We start from the raw sequence: 17,624 nt of genomic DNA, 5'->3' as shown, positions 1-17,624 counted from the left end.
AGGGACAAGGGAAAGGGTTAAAATCCTTTCCAAAAATTTCAAAATCTAGGGTTAGAAAACCCTAATTGCAAAAATCATAAGTCCAAAGGGTTTAATAGACATAAACCCTAATTGATCAAATTTAGCCAATTGCATCAAATTCAATAGCAAACAAGCCAAGGCTCTGATACCACTGATGGGTTTTGAGCATAACAAACAATCCCTATGTGTGCATGTAATCCTAATTTACTTGGATCTATGTTTTCCCTAATTGAACATACAAGTATTGAACATCAAAAGGGAAAACCCTAAGAGGCATATACTATTTTTTAAATTTATAACAAAAGATAGTAAACATACTTTTAATTGTTATGTAGTAATAAGAATATGAATCCAAGACTTCTTGAAGCTTGAGAGAAAGTGCCACAAGTGTAACACCTCTAATGGCTCACACCCAAACCAAGCAAGAGGATGAGAGAAGAGAGAGGAGGAGAAGCTATAAGAAATTCCACTATTCTTATAGGTTTAGAGTGACCGAAATCAATAGGGGTACAACCCTTTATATAGTTGTGGTAGCTTAGAGCCAAAGCTAGGGTTTTAAAGAGGAAACCCTAGCAACCCATGAACTCCCATCCAATATGCATTGGACGAAAATTATAGGGCCTTCCTAGAAGTTTTCATCCAACCCTTTTAAGGAGGTCCAAGAGCCCAATTCCACAACAATCAATAAATTTCTAAACAACCCCTGCACTTTCAATTAATATAATAAATCCCAAAATTATTTTGAATTAATTTCTTATTAACTATTAATTAAATAATATGATTTATAATTAATATATTATTGTAACATCCAAAAATACGACCCAAAATTTTTTGTTTTAAATAATAATAAAATCATATTCCAATCGTCACATCATAAAACCATGTGTCAATTATCTCAACCCATAATAAAATGTCATGAACATTTGTGCCAAATCAAACTATGAATCAAAACAAACTCCCAGGAAAAGACTGAAGTTATGGTGTGTGCGATGCCATCATCCCGAGCTCTTCCCTTTACTTGCGGAAGTACCTGAAACCAAAAATGAAACTATAAGCACGGAGCTTAGTGAGTTCCCCTAAACTACCACATACCATACAATAACATATAAAGCATCTACTGGGCCTTGCCCACTGCATCGGACCGAAATCCGGAAACTAACCAGGGACTTGCCCTCTGCATCGGACCGAAGTCCGGAAACTAACCAGGGCGTTGCCCTCTGCATCAGACCGAAGTTCGAAAACTGCATCGGACCGGAGTCCGGAACTAACAGGGCCTTGCCCTCTGCATTAGATCGAAGTCCGAAACTAATTGTATCGGACCAAAGTTCGGAACTGAATGGGACCTTGTCCCCTGCATCGGACCGAAGTCCGGAACTGACCGAACGGAACATAGCATAAACATATCAACTAGCATGAAAACATATACTGCATACTACATCGGAACAGAGTCCGGAACACATAACACAAAATGTGCTTGAATCACAAAGACTTCAAGCACTCTAACTACTGCATCGGACCGAAGTCCGGAACTACTTCTAACTAAACGGGCTGACATTGTGGCCGTAGACCCGTTCCTACTGGAAGGAAACTCACCTCGTGATGCTGACTGCTGAACTCCTAAATGAGAAATCCCTGACTGTTGCTCCGGCTGCTTCCCAGCTATAATGGGAAATAAATATTAAATCAGAATAGGGATTCCTCTATGGGTAAAATGACCATTTTACCCCTACTATGGTGTGAAACACAACATGGCCCAAAACCTCAATTCCTTCTAAGTCCATCTATGGCCCCACTATAGGGCCACTAATGGCCTAATTTACTATATTGGGCCTAGGAACCTTTTATTGGGCCTTACCCAAGCCCAATACTAAATCCTTGGTCCTTAGCATCTGAATTCTGATGGGCCATAAAGGCCCAAGGACCCTAAGCCTGAAACCCAGCCCACACCGAGGCCCAACACTTGAAGCCCAAACTGGTAGCGTACGCAGGGCGTACACCAAGGTACGCTGAGCGTACTGGCTGCTGGCTTGTACGCCCAGCGTACAGCTCTGTTAAGCCAACATCCCATTAAGTGCTTAATAATTCGATCCAGAAGCTACAAATCCAGATCCTAAGCTTGTTCCATGACTTAAGCCATAAAGTTGCTTACTTGATGGCTTACAAGTCTCATAAAGGCTCAAACTTCTACAAATAACATTCTACTTCCATAAAACCAACTAGATCTCATGCATGGTTCCATATAAGCCACAAAGATCGAAACTTTACTACTATGGGGACACTTGAGCCTCAAGGATAGCAATCCCAAGCTCCAAAAACGAAGTTGCTAGATAAAGGTCCTTCCTTTGGACCTAAAAGGTCCAAACTTCCAAAAACTCCTAGATCTATACTTACAAGAGGAAAGTTGGAAGCTTTATACCTCTTTTGAATGCCAAAAGAAAGGATGATCCCAGATCTATGAGCTCAAGGTGCTCAAGTTCTTATTCTTCCACTTCTCTTCTTCTCCTTCTTCACAAAAATAAGCTCAAAGATCAAACACACACAAACAAGGAGCAAAGGGGGACGAACTAGGGTTTCTCTTGAGTGAATAATAAGTGAGGAGTCCAAATGGGAGGCTATAATGGGGTTTAAATACGCCTCAACCCCTAAAATTAGGGTTTGCCACCTGGTCGCGTACGCTGGGCGTACCTTAAGGTACGCTGCGTGTACGCTCAGCCTCCCCGCGTTTCATTTAAGCAGTACGCCCAGCGTACAAGGGGGTTACGCCCCGCGTATGGCTTATGGGCTACTTACTCTTCGACCCAAAATAAAGGTCCACTCACAATATTAATTCAGTTATGGCCCAAACTAAACTGAAGAATTAAATAACTTTTATACCTCGGAAACAATCGTAACAATTATTTTCATAATATATTAATAAATCATTTATTTCAATTTATTAATCAAATAATAAATTCAACCTCTCTCTCTAAAAGTAATCATGTCTAGTTGCTAGTATAAGGGCAACCCAAAAGGACCGTGCTACTATCAATTAAAGTATATACCAATTATAGTTGTGGGCTTAAACACCTAATCCACCAGATATATTGTAGTGACCTGTCAAGATCTGCAAGAGTATCTGGTTGTTGTTATGTGTTTTATCTGTTACATGTTGACATAGTGTGGTTGGGTTGAGACTATACAGCATTGTGCTATCAGTCAAAAAACCCGAGTAATCCAACTGAAATGTTGTGGGATAGTGGAAATCCAACCGATAGGTTTTAGGCTAGAAGGGGGCAATCCAACCGAGAGGTTGTGGCCTAGGGTCAATCTGACCAGAAGGGTATAGGCTAGGGGTAATCCAACCTGGAGGTTGTGGACCCAATATGTATTATTTATATATGTTCTGTTACGTGGTATTTAGGGGAAAATACCTAAGCTTTGGCTTACATTTTAAGGTACTTCAGATCATCGAGCGAAAGTAAATGTGTAATCATGCACATTCTTTTGATTTTATGATATTTGATTTGGGATACTCTGATTCGTGACTATTACTTTTAAAACTATGTTTTGTAAACAATTATGAGTTTTGGTTGGATTTTAAAAATGAAAATTTTACCTTGATTTTTTGGATGTTACAAGTTGGTATTAGAGCCTTGGTTTGAGAGAATTGGATGAACATTCGTGTGACTTCAGACTCAAACTAAGGATCTGTAAGAGTTTTTAAAATGGTTTTCAAAAGTTACTCATGAAGGATGAGCTGTGTATGATCAGTCGGAGCAAGAAAGTGTACCCCAAGTTACCTACACTATTATTTCTTTATGAATTCTATGATATAACTTCATGCTAGTGATAGGCTAGGGATCTTCAGGAATTGCATGATAGAATTGTCTAATGTATGATGCCTGATAGCCTATGAGAACTTTCTACAAGATATATGAAATTAACATCATTACTATAGTTTCTTAGTGTGTGCATCATGGTTGTACATAACTAAGATTCTATAGCTTGAGAATGTTTTGATTAGCCTTATTTCTTGTTCCTTTTCTGGTTGTGGCCTTAGGGTAGAATCAAGTATTCGACTGTCTATGGAATCCAACATTATGTATGATTAGCATGCACGAGTGACTATAGGATTTGTGGGAGTTTCATGAGTGAGTATGTGAGCAGCCGACCAGATGAGGAATGATTAGCCACTCTCGAAAGAATGAGTATATGATGAATACATAATCTAGTTGCGGTTTGTTTTAGGGTAGTTTGTGATGATCCTTTGAGACAAATACATGTAGGTGTGGAAGGTAGTATGAGCCTGTATTATTAGAAGCGCATGGCCCTTATGCATAGTAAGGAAGTCATAAACCTTGAGGGTTTAGCCTCTCTGTGATGGTTGTGATAGTATAATTATGGTAATTATGATATATTTATTGGTTTATTTCAATATGGTGTTCACGAGAGGATCTAGTTTTGGATCTAGAAAGGGTGGCCATGATAGGTTTGTTGGGTTTTAAGTACTATAACACTCATATGGTGCACATACAACCCTAATAGATTTGGATCTAAGTTTTCTCTAGTTATACATGCAATAAAAATTATGCAAAGCATAAAACCTATTTAGCATAAAAATTTGGTACATGAATTATAAAACTAGTTAGAAGAATACCTCTTATTTGTAGCTTGTACTTATTGGCCTTTCAAGAGTTTAGCACCTCAAGTGTGATGCCTCAAACAAGTCACAAATACCATGAATAAATGTAGAATGATGAGAGAGGTTATGGAGCACACAAAATCGTCCATCTCTTAGAATAAACCACCCTTGGTCCGATTTTTGGCTTTAGTGGGTTACATATATAGTATAGAATTCCAAGAGTTACATGTAACCCTAAGTCTTACACTTAGGCTTATGATCCATAACTTATTTGGACTAATAATTTATGGACTTTCACATAAGCTTAGCCCATTACAAATTAATCATGGATCATTAGCCCAAACCATATGTCTCACTGATTTTACATAATCGGCCCCTATTAATTTAATTAGTCTCTTTTGATCACTAAATTAATTCCAAATTAATTTTTGATCAATAATAATTAAATAATATGAGTTCTCAATTAATATATTATACTTATAATATATTAATAAATCACAAATAACCTCTTTCTCAAATATCCATCCTGTCAAATTGTTCTGGTGAAAGCAACTCGAAATGGACCATGCTACTCTCGGGTCAAGTACAAACCAATTATAGTTATGGGCTTAGACAGCTAATCCAACAGTCTCCCACTTGGATAAGTCTAATAACTATAACTACAAGTACGACTTCAAAACCCGACTAGCAATCGTAGCTCTCAAAAGTCGTTGTCGAACTCTGACCTAGTCAATGACGCGTCCATTAGATAAGGGATCATATATTCCTCCGTTTGAGATATCTTATGGACATGAGACATGAATTATAATCATTCTCTCTGTCCATGTGTTGTTTCCCGATTTCCGATTTATGACGACCGACTAATCAGATACGGGAGTTGATTGCTACTAAGGTGGTTGTTGCTGTTCGGAGTTCTATTACGGGCCTATTTGGGTAAAGGAGTGTTTGGGTGATGGTATTAGGGAAGGTGCCATGTGAACTTCTGTGTCAGGTAAATCAATGTGATCAATCCACGCCGAGCGAACTATCCACCACTCAACACGACTCTCAGCTTCTGTCGGCTCTAACTTCTATATAAGTCTATTATAAAGCTAACAAAAATATAAAATTACAAATAAACATAAATTATAAATATAAAATAAAATTATAAAATATATAAGTAATCATACGTCGTTGATGTTTATAAATCGGCTGCACTAAAAAATAGGTAAAGGCCCAAGTTTCGACCATGCAACAACCTAAGGGACCACATTCAATTGCCAGGTATCAAACAAGCTGCTCAAGGGAAAAACTCTGAAAAATCCATATTTAAAAGAATCATGTATTAGAATATTTCAAACAAAAAAATAATAAATTGTACATCATTTTTTGAGATTGATTAGCTTTTGGTCCAGCTGGATGTATAAGCTTGTCAACTTATTAAATACAGTAAATAGTTGTAAGTACAATTGATCCTAAATTATCATCATTCATGGATATCTCCGACATAAAAAATTCTCACTTAAATTTGTAAAAAATATTAGTAATGATAATTGTAATCCATAATTATAAATTAACGACATTATACCTGTTGAAATCATCAAGGTTGGATACCAAGACAAAATACTCCTTTGTCACATGCTCTTTAGCCAACTGTCCATTGTAACCCTTCTCTAACAGATATAGAAGACATACATGGACCACATCCCTGTCCAATAAGTCATTAACCAAATGTTTAAACACACTCATCACATTGTCTAATTTCACAGGGACATTCCTCATGACCATAGGAAACACACAGGGACGAAAGGCGGTGTTGGAACCGGAGGCAGGAAACACCAAAGTGGAAGCCGATGACAAGACAAAAATCTTTTCTCCCCGAAAGATAGTTCGTAACCCCCAATCTTAAAAACCATTTCCTCTACTTCGTTTCAAGAATCTGTGATAACTTCGTGGAAAAACACATAATATAGAAGTAAATGATCCACATCTACCTTAGGAATGTCTAACGACTTCCAAAAACATGAATTTCAGAACATAGCCTCACATGTTGATCTATCTTTGATTGCCATAAAAATATTCACACCGAGTTTGGGTTTACAAGACAATATAATAGATGCATCAAAAACTCTATCGTACTGCAAATAAAAAACTTGTTATAAACCAATTTCATAACGAAAAGTGACGACCATTCTGGATCATGTTCTTGACATTCCAGACACGTTCTTTGTGTTCCATACCAGCTCCTCGCATTCTCGAGATTACCGGAGCATTTCTATATGCAATTTTTTTTTGTTTTGGAAAAATAATTTTCAATGTTTAATAACATAATATAAACAACTAAACTAGTGTTGGGTTAGTCTTAATGTCGTGTCAACATGTATAACTACTCTGGAACGTGGTCAATTTATTTTGGAGCTATTCTTTGCATTCCGAAGGAAGTTGTAAAAAAAAAAAAAAAAAAAAAAAAAAAAAAAAAAAAAAAAAAAAAACTCATTTCAGTGTTGTTCTTCCATTTGGAGGAAGTTCTTAAAAAAATAAACTAATAAAAGTATAAGAGTTATATATGGCTTACCTGTAAAACAACCGAGTCATTGTGATTGTGGTCCATATCTTAAGTCGGAGTTCGGAATGCGTATTGGAGTGTATTGGAATGCCGGAGAGCGTGTTGGAGATCGGAATACAAGTCAAAAAGATAGAATGTGTTTGTAAATTTAGATCCGGAATTTATCGGAATATATTCCGGAAAATGAATTTGAAAATCAAAATCGCAATACGTATTGTTACTCCAGAATGTGCATTTCGGAAGATGCTTGATTGGCCGACCCAGCAAATATGAAGTCTGAGATTGCTTCCGAAACGGCCCATTCCGGATAACAATGTTATTTTGCAAAAATAAGTTTAAATAAATTATTTTTTCAAAAATACACCAAAAAAATGTTTAGATTACTCAATTTCCATATATATATATATATATATATATATATATATATATATATATATATATATATATATATATATATATATATATATATATGTGTGTGTGTGTGTGTGTGTGTGTGTGTTTGTTATATATAAATATGTATTTAAAATATATTTATCTATTAATATTAATAATAAATAATTTAAAAAAATAATATATTCATTCACATTTTAGTATAATAATAATAATAGTTTTTATAGAAATATCTTAATATTTTGGTTTAATTTATGCAATAGTCATTAATTAATTTGTTACAAGTTCTAACCTGCAAACAATGGTCAAAATATCGTTTTTTTAGATTCTTTTTTTATAAAAATATATAATAATATTGGACTAAAACGTAAAGTCGGCCAAAATTTAAAATTTTAACAGTTTACCAAAGATTTCCATTTAGAAATGGTTCAAACCTTTTAAAACAATTTTCATTTCAACTATTTAATTTGATTATAGTATTTATTTTATTTCAACGATCTTGCATTGAGATTGTTTTTTCCTCTAATGTATCTGACAAAACAATCAAAACCATTTATTTCCATTGACAACCACTTGGTGACAAATTTCTTAAACAATCATATTTCTAGAAATATATGATTAGGCACATCTCTTGAAACCAACATCCGGCAAATTGACTGAGACGTCGACTGTATGGTTTCCCAGATTTGTATCGTTTTCAAGATTCAGATAAATCAGATCCAGAATAACATACCGATTTTGATACGTGATATACAAGCGACCGATGCACGATGGGTTTTCTATCAACCATCGGAGCTGTAATATACTAGTAGTAAAGGAAGAGGGATGACAAGAAACCTTCACATGGAAACTAGTAACAGAAGATGGTGCAAATTAATATGATTATGTTAAGGACCACAAGAAGGTCCATAACTCATGACATCCCTCGAGACCCAATCCACTGGACCACTAGTAAATCCTTTTCCAGATCCCATATTTCCAAATCTTGAGAACTTGTGCTCTCATGATGTGTAATTTATGCATAAAAATTTACGTTGGCATGCATATTATAATTTCAACTCTGAAAAAGGGGTATCTTGGGGCTAATATTGTAAAGAAGATACCTTTTTTGGGGTTATGTTGTATTGGGAAGTTTTATCCATTTTCCATTTGTGGTATTTTCTGTTTTTTCGACAAGTCTCTTTCCATACACCACAAAAAACACAACTCAATACCAAGTACTACTCAAAACCCCCACAAACACAATTTTCTCTCTGTTAATAGTGACAACACTAGCAACATTTTGTTGTTGCTCTAACAGCCATGAACGAAATAAATATTACAATATTTTGTGGTGGTAGCAATTAATCCATTATGGCTCTTGCTGTTGGATAAGTGAGTTTTGATAATTCTTTATTTTTATTATTATTTTTTTTTTTTTGGTAAACCACACCATCTGAACGACTCACGTCAACTGGTTCCAAGGCTCATGTCAATCGCAGAACACTAACAATATTTTGGGTGTGTCAATGTATGTGAAATTGCACTCCTCAACCGCAAAGCTCCCATCGATCGTGGGGGTAAAAATCAAAGTCTTATGGGAAAGAAAAGGTGTGGCTGGGGCAAAAATCAACCGCTAGCTAGGCTCCCATCATGGAAAGAAAATCTTATCACATAGTTGAATCTAATATTCTAAATGTCTTAATAATGATAATACAAGTTATGATATAAATGTTATTCTAGATTATATAGATTGATAAGTTGATATCATACATAAGTTTATCAGTTAGACCTCTTAGGTTCTTCTCTAAAATCACCAAAATACACACCACATAAATGTAAGTTTACGTTTAAGTGAGTTCATGAATTTGATGTATCCACATAAATATAAATAAATATAAAACATAAACACGTCCAATTCAAAAGCATATGAGAAGACTAGATTGACATCGAGTCTTTGAAGTTTTTTTTTTCTTTCCGTGGTGGCTATAGTGAGTTTATGAATTTGATATATCCACATAAATATAAACATAGAACATTGAATATTTCCAATTGAAAAGCATATGAGAAGACTGGATTGACATTGTGTCTTTGAAGTTTTCTTCTTTCCGTCCTGGCTATGAAGAATCAATCAACGACACACCTATCCACTTAAGAGTTCTAGGTTATGTTTGACAGACTAGCTGAAAAACTAATTGATAGTTGAAAAGCTAGTTGTTGGCTTATAAGCTAGCTTAGAAAACATGACGTTTGGTAAAAACTAACTGATAAGTTAGCTGAAAGATATAAAATGACATTTAAAAAAATATGTTTTCAATAATTAATTAAGAGTATATTCAAAAGATTTTTAAAAAGCTCTTGAAAAGCTAGTGTAAGTAGCTTTTTAAAAAACTAGCTTATTAGCTACTTTTTGGCTTGTTAAACATGTCAATTTAAAAAAATAAATAAATAAATCGAAAAATAACCTAGCTTTTCAGTTAGTTATGGCACATAAAATACAATATTAGTTCCTAATCCTACATGGGTGAACAAACGAGAACGCTTTAATAAAATCATTGTCATATAATAAAATCGCAAACATGTCACTCGTTATGATTCGTCTTCACTCTTAAGGGATTTTATAAACATTATTTATGTTAGTTCTGAAAACATTATAATACTCACATTTTTAGCTCGCCCATAGACACTACAATAAATCTATAACTATATGATTTTTATTGGATGTGGTCAAATTGTTCAATATAATTCATGAAAATTTGAAAACGCACACACATTTATATATAAATTTTTTGTATTGCAAAAACCACATAACTTCACCATGAATTGACCATTTTCTACCACATCAAGTCTCACACCAATTAGAACTGAAAAAAGACCATTTAATCACCAACATATAATGACTAATTAAAAATCTTGGACGGTAAGCAGCAAGAGAAATATTTTGCTTAATAGGACAACAGCCAAATAAATATCACCAACAAAAAATCAATTTGATATTTACGTGTATTATTCACACGTCGGAACAAAAGCCAAGAAAACTTTATGTACGGTTTTTTTTTTCTCTTTCACTTTTTGTATCTCTTTTTCCAAAGCAGAACGCTGTTTAAAAACCCATCACATGTCTTCTAAAATATTTATTTATATTTCATACATCTTATTTATTTACTAATAATATCGAGATGTAAAACGAAATGGTGTAAAAATTTAGGCCATAACTTTGTGTTTTGTCTTTTGGGAAGGTTGTTTGAGATAGGTGATCATGTTCCAAAGAGCCAAAAGGTCAAATTTTATAAGCTACATGTGTAAAACTTTATGCGAATTAAACAAATGGGTTAAAAAGCCAAAAGAAGTCTCAATAATTTTGGCGTGAGAATCCACAATTTTTGTTGTTTTCCTTCATGAGAACAAACAAAATGTCTCTTCACATTTAACATTGGTGTCATAAGTCCACAATTTAAATGTCATTTCATGGAAATAAAAAAATATATATTCTGGTTTTTTATTGTATCGAAAAAAATATGATTTTGTATTAAAGGACATAAATCAACAGTTTGGTGTAGTTTGAGTAGCCGAATGGTGAACTTGGAGAGATTTTTTAAGGCTGATCCAAACATATTTTATAGGTTGAAAGACCAAAGAGAAAAAAATGTATCTTAAAGAAATAAATTTCACAGGATCCACCAACTATATCCACAAATATAAGCAGTAAGCAATGAAGAAACAAAAAGAACACCTTAAGATTTTAACTGTTGAGTTGATATCGTTTTTTTTTAGTTGTTTACTTGTTTTCCCTCCCTTGAACATCTGAAGATAACTATAGCTACAAATAAACAATAAAGCTACAAATAACAACCCAAATAAAAATTATTGTCTTCATATACCAATTTGGTAAAGGCATAAAACAAACAAATGAAAAACCACAAACATCAATTCGACAGTTTGTATTCCAATAAAAGCTATTGTATTCATAAACTAATTGGCATTTGATGTAAAAAAAATTAAAAGTTGCAAACTTGTGACAAATCACCTAATGATAGAGCTGGCAAAAACTAGAGGTGACAATCGTGTCGTGTCATGTCGGGTTCGTGTCGTGTCGAAACACTAAACGGGTTGAAAGTGTTTGACCCTAACCCGACCCATTTAATTAACGTGTCGTGTCGTGTCAACCCGTTTATTTTCGTGTCGAGTTCGTGTCGGGTTTCGGGTTAGGGCTATACTTTGAAATATGCCGTGTCATGTGAGGTTAAAAGATTGAGCATGTTGAAAGAGTAGGAGTTTGGTAGGCGGAAATGAAAAACTAATTGTCTTGAGGTAGAATAGATGAAGTCATAGCAAGTTTAGATGATAAGATTAAAAGAGTGGGAGCTGGGGAGGCGGATGACAAGGTCATGAGGATGTGAGAGTGGTGAAAGAGATTAGGTGATTTGGGAGAGAATGGAAAAACTGAAATGAAATCTTGATCTAGACGGCTAAGTCATTTCAACATTACAAAACAATTCAATTCGAAGGTTTTCTTTTATTTATGCTTTTGGTTTTGTATCTTTCTAGTTTATTTAAATACTTCAAAAAACATGCATATAAATAAACGAGTCATATTCGAGTTAAAATTCTCAACCCTAACCTTACCCATTTAATTTTTGTGTCGTGTCGTGTCAACCCGTTTATCTAAACGGGTTGAAATATCTTACCCAAACCCATTTATTTCGTGTCGGGTTCGTGTCGGGTTTCGTGTCGTGTCAATTTTTGTCACCTCTAGCAAAAACTGACCCAACCCACTAACCCAACCCGAACCCAACCCAAAATTAGCAGGTTGGGTTGAGATTTTCAACCCATTTATGTTAAATGGGTCAACCCGTCTAACCCATTTAATTAAATAGGTTGGGTCGAGTAAAAACTATCAACCCGTTTTCAACCCACCAACCCATTTAACTTTAATTTATATTAAATTTAATAATTATTAAAATATTATCATGTATTAATCTATGTATTAGTTTATAAATTACAATGTTTGTATTATTATTTATGTTTTAAAAAATTAGAATCCTAATTTCTACCTTTTTGTTTGGCACGGACAACACTAACCACTCTAAAAAATCTCTTAGAAATTACATATCAAAAATGTTATTTGAATAATTTCTTTGTATATGTGAATTGTGATTGTGCTTTTGTCATACATTGAAATTTTATTTAAGTTTATAACTAATTTAAGTGGTGTAATCTTTAGTTAAATTATTTATTCTTTTTATTTTAAATGGGTCAAATCAAATTTAACCAATTTATTTAATTGGTTGGTTTGGGAATTACAAAAACGGGTCAACCCGGTGACAACCCATTTATCTGAAAGGTTGGGTTGGATTGAAAATATCAACTCATTTAAATAAACACGTTGGGTTGGGTTGAAATTTTCAACCCAATTAGTCAATGGGTTGAACCTGAACCCAACCCAGGTCGACCCATTGCCACCCCTACCTAATGACTTAACCACAAATAAGGAAACGAATGACAAAAATAAATAAATAAAATAAAACCCAAGTACAAAATATTGTGGGCATATTTTGTTTTTCAATTGTGATTACCAATCATGTCCAAGAATAAAAAGTCTTAAACAAGATCGAGCAAACCATTATATTATTGAAATAAGTTGCCACCATGGCTAACCCAAACCAATTATCAAAAGATATTTTTTGTTGAAACCAAATTAGAAATTGAAGTGATAATTTTTTTGAACAACAATATATTAAAAACGAAACCAAACAAAAGCTAGTTAAATGCTAGCAGCAAACAAATTAAAATTGAAGTGGATTTTGGAACCACACAACCGAATTCAACCTAGCTTTCGAGTTCTGTAACGAAAACTAATGAAAATAATAGTCTATAGTACCATTAAAAATAAATCATTTACTCCGATTAGATGACTAACGAAATAAAAATGCATTTCAATACGTCCAAAACACTCATACTACCGTCATGAACATAGACTTCACCATCACCCCTTCCCCACTCACATTAAAGAGATAATTAATAAAACATAAAACTAATTACAAGAAAAGGCAAAACTCAATTAGTAAAACTGATATTTATTAAACCAATCATATAATAACATAGACGGTTTTCATATTTGTAGATTACATAATCCAGTTATTGAAATAAATAAGGAATTCTTGCTGATGTACAAACAAAAATTAGACCTAATTCTTAACTAACTTGTTAAGGAGAATTGAGATGTAAAAATAATTAGTAAAACCAACCACGATCCTAAAAACTTACCAACTAAAACAAAGATCCTAATTGAAACAAAGAATATGTGTTATGAATTATTATTTAGTGAATTACTATTGGATTCTTCATATTTCATGGTCACTCTCCATAATTAGTGAGCATTATAACAAATATCATTATGAGTTGTATGAATATAATTATGCATCATTATAATGAGCATTCATAACATACCTCACATTTCTTCTTCTTTGTCTAGTATAAATAGTGAGTATTATGTATTTTAAATTTTGGTTGTTTTTATCATAAATATTGAAATAAAGATCTTTACAATCTCATTTTCTATTTTGTTCTTTAACTTAACTTCATATTTTATAACGAGTTATCAGCACGACTCTACCATAGAGTTCTAACTCCTTATCGATTTTGTCATTTTCAGGAATATAGTTTTTTATAAGTTCACATGTACGATGCTTAAAACTTATTTTATGAAATTTTTTAACTAACAATTCCTTAACATCCAAGTCTTTATTTTGATTAATATTTTCACTTTGGAAAACCATGATAGAGAAAACTTTCTCTAATGTTTATGCCACTAACATGTTCCTACAACAGTAATATCGTGACAAAGGTTTTTTTTTAATATGAATTAATCTCATGTCTTCTTGTGGCTGAACAAAACAATGAACTATTGATGAAAAATCACCAATCATGCCTGACCAGTTCTAGTTCATTCCATGAAATGAATGCAACATCATATAATCATAATAGTGATGGGTCTAACCAAGGTCGTGGAAGTCGTCATAATTATCTTAACAACAATAACAAGATTGCAAGTAACCACCAGAAGTTGAAAAATAACAAAAAATCACATTCTAATAATAAAAGTAGTCAAGGCAAAAAGAAAGTTGAAAATATTTGTCACTGATGTGGAATGTCCGATCATTGGTCTCGTACATATCACTCTCCAAAGCATTTTGTTGATCTTTATCAAACTTCTCTAAAATCTAAAGAAAAATAACATATCAAAACAAATTTTATTCAAAATGATTTTCACGAAGATCAACCATAAATAACGCATTTTGATGTTGTCGATTTTCTTGTCTATCCAAAATGGACAAATGATGTGATATATGGTGATGGAAGAACAATATGTAGTTTTGTTTTATGAAATTTCTTATGTTTTTATGTCATATTCGTTTTATAAGAAATGACGTCGTACATTTCATATTAAAGTAGAAATATCATTACGGACGTGCTTCATATTATTAGATCCTTCGTAAAAGTATTTATTACCCATGTCACTACTACGAACATCATGAAGTTCATCAATTGGTACACAATCAGGATGTTCTATAACAAAATTAAAAAACATATCTTTCTCAGAGCTACGATGAATATAGTTATGAAGATTCTTCATTGTACGGAAGAGGATCTTAATTGTGCGGCAAAGGGACAGGTAAGGTAGTTGTGAGGTTCTTTTTGAGAGGCGATGGAGAGGCAATCGTGATTAGGGGTTTAGGGTGAAATAAGAACGACATGATCAGATACGTGACTATCTTATGGGCAATTTAGTAATTTTGTGATACTAGGTTGGAGCTTTTGATTGAACGCTTCTCGTGGTAACGTTTGAAATTTGGAGCGTTTGATTTTTCTAGAAGCTAAACGTTCATGTTGCCCAATGCTGCCAAATGAAATTTTTTTTCCTGAGCGTTTTGATAAAAGCTAAACGTTATAAGCTCTCAAAAGTTGTATGCCGAACACACCCTAGATCATTTTTGAGGTATTTTTTAACAAGACAAAACTACAACTTATAAAATACAATTAGTATTATAAACAGTAATTATTGCTACAAGAATTAGGGATAGATATTAACTTAAAAATTATGAAGAATCCAATAGTAATTGTATTAAGGAAATGAAATAATTAATTAAAGCGGAAACGTTCAAAGTAGATATAATTTATGCATACAATCTTCTTCATTAGTTTTATTAAAACATTCTAAAATTATTACCGAAATAATCTAGTTTTATAATGTTATATATTACATTAATTATTTAAAAAGAATATAAAACATGATTGAACAACGTTTGTATATCAAACTAGATCCACTTAATTTCAATCATATTAAAAGTTATTGATTTCAATCTTTTATAAAACACCTTGTATTTGCCACATCTATGTTAACATATACAAAATACTATGTATGTTTGAGGATCGTGATAAGCATACACACAGATAATTTGGATTATTTCCTTCATCATTGTCTGAATTTTGAAAAAATACAAGTATAATGCTATCATGAATAAGGGGTTCTAAGTATGTTGCTATTATCATTTAAAGAACCAACTATATTGATATTATTGGTAAGGAAATAAAAGTAAATTGTTATTATGGGTAACAAAATGAAATTACATTGTTATTATAGAATAAACCTAAAATATATTGCCTATATTTGGTAAAAATGAGTAAATTGTATTGTTATTTGTTGTAATTTTCACATCTTTGGATGCCTTTGTATTATCCACATCACTACATCTCACAAACTAGAACTACACACCATCCTTTACGCTTTTTTAGGATATCCTTCTTATCACCAAGGACACGTCATAGTATCTCGAAACGTTGTCTTTGACGAGTCCGATTTCCCTTTCATCTTACTCTGAACCTTCCTCATAATCTTTCCTTGAAGACTAATCTGGCCTATCTCCTATGTTTCGGGAGATACTCCATTCGTTGTGCACTCCATCCTCGACTACCATCCATTCTCGGTTCCTTCCCACGCCATAGCTCCTCCCACATATAATCATCATCATACTCACCCTATGACCACTTGTGCTTACAACAAGATTTTCAAACCTATTGACCTTCAAAATCTTCATACCTCATCCATATCTCATGTCCCATAGTCCTACCTAAAGACTATGTAGTATCCTCCATTATGAAAAGCCATAAATAAGGAATATCAGCCTCTTATGTCTAACGAAACGTGGAATCTGGTCCTGAGACCCCATGAGCGAATACGGTCCAATCTATACGGATTTTCGTCATAAAAATCATCAAAGTGAACTACAAGAAAAACAGCCTTTAACGACGCGCAATCAATGACACGCGCTAATAGAGGATACGCATTTGTGTGTGCCCTAAAAATCGATGTCAGTTTTCCAAAATTTGAAGGATAGAGGACACGCATTTGTGCGTGCCCTACGATTAGTGTTAAACAAAACAAAATTAAAAACGAGGGCGCTTATTTTAAGTGTGTGTCGTCTACAAATGTCGCTTTATATTTTTTTAACAAAACGCGCGTTTTTAAAGAGGGATCTAAAATTCTAAAATTTTGAATACCCCGCTTCTCACTCTGATCCTATGGGTCGCCTTATCTCTCGCACAGAGCCATTCTCTCCATCCTCTCTCTCTCTCTCTCTCTCTCTCTCTCTCTCTCTCTCTCTCTAACCCTAGACACAACCACTGGCCATTCACGTTCCTTCTTGCTCCATATTTTTTACCTTCGTCGGATCTATCTTCTTCTCCCCCGACGCTATCTTCTTCTTGCTCCATAAAATAAAATCGGCGACCAAAGAATCAGGCTCACTTCTTATTTTGCTTTTCCGTCTCCCACAAAAACCCTAGTTTCTATCACCGCTTCTTGTCCCTCACAAAATCTTCCATAGAACCGGCGATTGGGGGTCTGCGACTCTTCACGTTGACAACGCCCTACTGCAACTCACGATGGGGCCCAAAGGTGAAGCAATTACATAACATGGTTGACTGCTCTGGCATATTTACTTTCGTATTCATCTTCTTCCTCTCTAGCTTCCCCTAAATACAAAATTAATCCCACTGTTGAATTAG

The 17,624-nt window shown here is 33.8% G+C and overlaps 1 long non-coding RNA gene across 1 annotated transcript; it reads right to left on the bottom strand.

Moving 5' to 3' along the window:
- Window positions 1-849: 849 nt before the first annotated feature.
- LOC122195888 (uncharacterized) lies at window positions 850-7,547 on the bottom strand. The gene is made up of 3 exons (XR_008226370.1): window positions 7,197-7,547; window positions 6,210-6,569; window positions 850-1,051 (listed from the first exon to the last, which is right to left on the bottom strand). It is a non-coding gene; the product is annotated as an uncharacterized LOC122195888 (long non-coding RNA).
- Window positions 7,548-17,624: the final 10,077 nt, after the last annotated feature.

Source organism: Lactuca sativa, chromosome 9, assembly GCF_002870075.4.
Source record: "Lactuca sativa cultivar Salinas chromosome 9, Lsat_Salinas_v11, whole genome shotgun sequence".
NCBI classification, from domain to species: Eukaryota; Viridiplantae; Streptophyta; class Magnoliopsida; order Asterales; family Asteraceae; genus Lactuca; species Lactuca sativa.
This window is presented reverse-complemented; position numbering and strand designations above follow the sequence as displayed.